General features: G+C 38.3%; 1 pseudogene; it reads right to left on the bottom strand.

Moving 5' to 3' along the window:
- Positions 1–3935: 3935 nt before the first annotated feature.
- LOC112097890 overlaps positions 3936–6680 on the bottom strand; it is a 31123-nt pseudogene continuing 28378 nt past the window's right edge.

Below are 6680 nucleotides of genomic sequence, written 5' to 3'. Positions count from 1 at the left end.
AATTTAAAAAATTGAAAATATGTACTTTTACATTTATATCCTTATTAAATTTGAATGTCAAATAAATAATATATTAAATACCACAATATTTTAACATTTATAAGTAAAACTATATTCAAATGAATACATAATGATTTTAGAATTTTAATATATAAAATACCATAAATTTCAAATTTTATCGTATATAATATAAGAAAGAAAAAACTAATAAGATACTTGAAATAGTTGATTTGTCATTTCATCTCGAAGTTGTCGCATGTAATTTTGATCTTCAATACTTGAGGAGTTGATACCAAAGTGAGGAGGGATTCCATGACGGTTAAAAAAATAATGATGAGATTATTATGTGGGGTAAATGTCTATGGGTGAGTTTTTAGATAGACATTAAAAATAAATTATAAAGCAGAGATATTTTTGACATTAGAAAGTAATTGACTTAATTCAAATGTCTCCATTAAATAAAAAGCCAAAAAAAATTGGCTTATTTTATTAAGTCAAAATTATCTAAAAAGTCTCATTAAGTTATAAAAACAAACACCTCTAATTAACTTAACTAATTAAATTAAGTCACTTTAAGTCATTAAGTTAAAAAACAAACGCCACCTAAATATAAAAGCAAGCTTTTGGCTTTTGGAGAAAGAGAGCAATCACCAGGAAGAGAAAGAAGCAGACACAATTCGGGAGAGACAGGAGTGGCAGCAGAGTTTCAAATTTTCCCATGGCTGGTTTTATTAATTTTGTTGCTTCCTATTCAAGTATGTCTAGCTAATTTTCTTATACTGAGGTTAAGGATGAAACCCTATTCAATAAAATAATTATTTTTTTATTTAATTAATTCCTTATATATATTCTTTGATAATTATGGTTTTTATTTCACATGATTAGTTGGATGTAATTAAAATCTTTTCATCAATTCTGTCATGCATTATTGATTGTTAGGATTAATATTCGATTAAATCTATGCTTGGATCTATAAAGTTTATACATGATTATCTTTGATTCTATGTCTTTTATTACGTTGTTCACACATAATGCTTAGGAAAACTTTGACTCTTTGTTATTCAATATGTTTGCATGGGATGCTTAGTATACTTCAAACAATGCATGTTGATGAAGATTAGCTGGGGAATTATTGCCAACTTGGATAAATGGTGGGTGAAGGTTATATGTTCTAAATATGGCCTGGATATGGGTAACCTTCCGATTTCCCTTCCTAACAAACCAGGGTCAAGGATTTGGATGGCTATAAGGAAAACATGGGCAGCAACGGTGTGTTAGAGTACAATTTATGCACTAGTTTTGCATTATTTACTTCCTTTAATATCGATGTTTTGCACTTAATAATAGTGATTTACTTGTGTTTTATTTTTGTAGGTGCAATTCTATTGATTGGTGCTAAAATTGAGCTACAAGATGATGTTTGAGGATGATTGTTTTCATGGAGAAATTATGAGCTTCAGAAGAACTTTGTTGATAAGGCATGGGCTCGTACTGTCAACTACGGACCTGCAGTTTTTAGTTTAACGTGTTTTGTATTTTTGGTTATTTTTGTAATTACGAATTTAATATTTAGATAATATTTTAGATATTAGAATTTTATTTTAAAAAGAACTCTAGAGGAGAAGAGAGAGAAGAGAATTTAAGGGAGGAATCTCTTGCCAAAAAGGGATATTTTTTTGGAAAAAAAAAACTCTAGATCTAAATTTTTCTCTTCTCTCTATGAAGAATTAAACTTATTATTTGGTTGAAGGTTAATGAAGCTTTGATTCGTCACTACTGTGAGATCTTTCTTATACTTTAATTGTTTTATTACTTTTTGAGTATTTGTTTATTCTCTAAATTATTGTCATGATTATGTTTGTTAATTAGATAATTGGCCACTATTTAATTATCAACTTAATCTATTGTCAATTAAAAGATTCATCGTATGAAGATTTTAATGTTTGTGACAAATAGCATAGTAGTGCGTTGTGTTATGAGAATAAACAATCTAATTTACCTGAACCATCGTATGCGTTTGTTGATTAGGATTTGGGTCTCCCTGGTTTTTCAGGCTGTCAATTGATTAAATCCTATAATCGTATCTAGGGTTGTCTATTGATTAGGGAAATAACCAACGATCGTACCTTGGTTATCGACTAGTTAAGGAGAGATTGGCTATTAGAGGGTCTCAGTAGCTATAACCAGTCTATTCATAAATAGTAATGATTTATATTTGAATCAATAATTAGTAGTCGAATCAAGCTGAGTTAATTCCTTCAACCAGAGCTTTTCCCAATTTGAATTACAATTTTAATTTGCATTCTTGTTATTTTAATTTAATTTTTATTATTGTCAACAATCCCCCCATTTTGCATTTTACATTTTAAAAGGATTTAAATAATTACCGATCTCTATGGACACGACCCTGCTCAATCACTATACACAATTTATTTAGAGTAGGTATTTATTTTTATTGGCTTCGACAACCATCACGGTGCATGGGGTTCGCTGGTCTGTGTGTAATGGTGCTCAAGTTCATTTCTGGTTGGATTGCTGGGTAACGAAGCATGATCCTTTGATAAGGCTAGCCCTCCAGCCGATTCCTTATGATTTGGTTAATGCAACTGTGAATGCTTTTGTCAATGATCATGGTGGCTGGAGATGGTCCAGTTTTGAACACTTGCTGCCAAGCTATATTCTCATGCAAATTGCGTCGGTCATGCCTCATGCTCTTCATCTTGGCCCTGATCGAATCTACTAGTGTTTTTACCCAAGAGGCTTGTTCACCGTCCGCTCAACATATGCTTCTATTTGTCATCAAAGCAGCCACACTCAAGATCAAGTTTGGAACCTACCATGGTCTTGGAAGGGACGTCAATTTGTTCGCCACTTTATATGGAAGCTTTTGCATGGGAAATTGAAGACTCACAGTGAACTAGCGAAGCGGCACATTCCAGTTTCTAATGTCTGTGATAGGTGTGGAGCTTCGGCTGAGGATATTCTTCATGTGTTACGAGGCTGTTGTTGTATCAAGAGAATTTGGATTCGACTTGTGCCGGCTTGTGATCATTACACTTTCTTCCACTCTAGCTTAAGAGACTGGATTGTTGCGAATCTCTATAACAAGTGGAAGATTGTGTCTAATGTCCCATGGGAGTGCATCTTCAGTGTGGCTGTTTGGAGGCTATGGTTCTGGCGGAACCACTTCTGCTTCGGTGGGGAGATTGTGGATAGCACTACGATTCATATGGACATTATGGCTAGAGCTAATACAATTCAAAGAGTTAACAACTCCCACATCAGTCAGGAACCAAGACATAAGGAGATGTTTATTGGCCGGTCACCTCCTCCATGGCCATGGTGCAAATTGAACACGGATGGCTCCTGTAAAAACACAGGGGATGCGGGAGCTGGTGGCGTTCTTCGGGATTCATTTGGCTATTGGATATATGGTTTTTGTATGAATATTGGGGAAAGTTTAGTGACCATGGCTGAACTTTGGGGGCTTTATTAAGGCTTAAATCTTGCCTTGAACGTTGGCATCAGCCGCCTCTTGGTGGAAGTGGATAGCAGCTGTGTAGTTCAGATGACCGCTAAGCAGGCGACTGTGCCTAATGCTTTCTATGCCTTAATTGTGGCTATCCGAGAGTTACTAAGTAGAAATTGGCAAGTTTCTATCACTCACATCTATCGTGAAGCGAATTCAGCTGCGGACTTCATGGCTAATATGGCTCATTCAATTCCTGTTGGTTTACACTTGTTCCCTAACCAGTCTGTGGGTATTTATTCTATTATTTCACAAGACATGTTTGGATTTATTCAACCCCGTCTTGTTCCTGTCTAGCTCTCTCTGAAGAGCCCCCTTTAATAAAAAGAAAGGATATCTTCAATTGCATTCAACCAATTAGCAAAAAGTGCCAAAAGGGACAATAAACTATTTGTTTTAATCATCCCTACTTCTTTTTCTTAGCATAGCTCTTCGAATAAAAATTAACAAAAAGTGCCAAAAGGGACACATTAAACACAGCGTTGAAGCACCAACCCTAAATCCCAAAGCAACCAAGACCCGTGAAATGATAATACAATATCAAAACTGAAACAACAAAACCAAACACAAACAGAACAATCTGACAATCAGTGACCAATCTCTTCCACTTTGGCTGCAACCCCATCACACACAACAGATAGTACTCGTACATGATCACATGCACACTTGCATTGGTGACAAGTGCAATAGGAAACAAAGACTGCTTCGTCTGTAACCAAAGGAAGCACATTACAACGACGGTTGCATGGTGGTATACGTGGAGGAACGTGAGCCGTTGTTCGGAGTTTGACAAAATGATCAAAAGGGTGTCTAAGAATTCGAGTATTTTGGAGAGGTAGAAGATGTAAGCGTAGAAGAAGAGAGGGCCAAACGGAGAAATGGTAGGGGGAAACAGGGGTGTAACGGAGGTGGGGTAAATGGAGGATGATGGAGAAAGTGCAACCAACGGCCATGATGAGGGACAGGAGGAGGAGAGTGAGGTTATGGACAGTTGTGATGGGCTTGAGGATGTGGGGTCCAATGAAAGGTGATGATAGTGGTGATGTTGATGTTGATGTTGATGTGTGGTAGAGGATGAATGTGTCTCCATGGACTTCATCACATCGCTGCCCAAGTCCGAAGGTTGCGGAAGCATCATGGTCGTTGTTGACTGATACAGCAAGTACGCCACATTCATTGCCGCACCAGTCGATTGCAAAGCGGACGAGGCAGCCCGCCTATTCGTCAAGCATATTGTGAAGCTTTGGGGAGTTCCAAGGAGCATTGTGAGCGACTGAGACCCTCGGTTCACTGGGCGTTTTTGGACGGAGCTCTTCAAGATGTTGGGGACCGATCTCAAGTTCTCGACAAGCTTCCACCCGCAAACGGATGGGCAGACCGAGCACATTAATGGCCTCCTCGAGATGTACTTGAGGCATTATGTGAGCGCTCATCAGCGGGATTGGGCGAAACTACTCGACATTGCCCAATTTTCTTATAACTTGCAGCGAAGTGAGGCTACGGGCAAGAGTCTGTTCGAGATCATCATGGGATTCCAGCCCATGACCCCCAACGCCATAGCCTCGACTTACGGAGGAAAAAGTCCACAAGCTCGCCCGCGAATGGCATGAGGAAGGAAATATCAAGCGAGCCTACCTCGACAAAGCCGCGAGGAAAATGAAGAAATGGGCGGATACAAGGAGACGGCATGTTGAGTACAAGGAAGGTGATCAAGTCATGATCAAGCTCCTACCCCAACAATTCAAGACATTGCACAAAGTCCACAAGGGGTTAGTGAGGCGCTATGAGGGACCCTTCCGAGTTGTTCGACGTATGGGCAACGTCTCGTATCAACTCCAACTTCCACCAAGACTCAAGATCCATCTGGTCTTCCATGTGAGCCTTCTCAAGCCATATCACGAAGACATGGGAGACCCAAGTCGTGGAGAATCGAGGCGCGCGCCAACCGCTGTTGTCACCGCGTTCGACAAAGATGTGGACTACATCATTGCGGACCGCGTGGTTTCGAGGAGGGGCGTGCCAGCACATAGCGAGTACTTGGTAAAGTGGAAAAACCTCCTCGAAAGCGAAGCCACTTGGGAACGTGAAGAGGATTGTGGCAATTCGTTGAACACATCAAGAATTTCAAGCACGAGATCGCGACGAGGACGCCGCGAGCTTAGGTGGGGGAGGATGTTGCGGACCGCCCAATTCGCTAGCCCAATTTGCTCACCAAGAGCCCAACATAAGGCCAAGAGTGCTAGCTTGGCCCAATTTCGGAAAGTTCTAGGCAACTCTAGCACATTGAGCTTGTAAATACTCTAGAATTCTCTATGCATTTCCAGCACATGTAAATTCTAGATAGTTGGTAGATTTCTCTAGAATCTCTAGAGCTTGGCAAGCCTCCACTATAAATATGGGATGGCAATAGGCATTTGTACACACAACAAGCATTGAGCAAGCAACTCAAGCATTCTTGTAATCTCTCTTTTGTGCAATACAATTTCTCTTATTCGGCTCCATTGCTCTCTTCTCTAGTTCAAGAATCTCAAGGCTTACGTAGCAGCATTCAGCAAAGTTGTCTAAGTGCCACACGGGTTAGCTACGCAAAACACTGATCCCGTGACATTGAGCTTGCTTTAACATCATCGTAATAGTAAATTTTGATATATCTTTACTTCTCTGTTCTTGTTTATACACAACAAGATATCAATAGATGAAGATGGAAATGAAATTTTATAAAACAAAGCAAGAGAATTACCAGCAGAACATTTTAGCAATCCTTTCGCTAAATTTTTCATTTTCATAGTCCTGCTCTCTTGTCTGCATTATTAAAACCAAATGTAGTTCCGACATTTCCTCGAATAACTGGTGAACATAATTACACTCGTACGAAATAAAACAAAGTGGGCTAATGTTGTAAAAACAATTACACGGTTACTTTAAAGAATTAATGTTACATAAATTACATATAAAAAAGTAAGATTATCATTATACAAGATAAAATTGATAATTTAGTTTTCAACGTTACTGCAAATATATCACAGAGATTTTGTCTCTCAGGAAGTTACACATAACAAATTTTCGTACATTAAAAAATAAATTACATTAGGATTTTCTATGATGTTGTTTGAAATTTTACAAAGACTACATATTTTTTAAAAGAAAATAT

This window comes from Citrus clementina, unplaced genomic scaffold (assembly GCF_000493195.1).
Source record: "Citrus clementina cultivar Clemenules unplaced genomic scaffold, Citrus_clementina_v1.0 scaffold_5, whole genome shotgun sequence".
NCBI lineage: Eukaryota > Viridiplantae > Streptophyta > Magnoliopsida > Sapindales > Rutaceae > Citrus > Citrus x clementina.
This window is presented reverse-complemented; position numbering and strand designations above follow the sequence as displayed.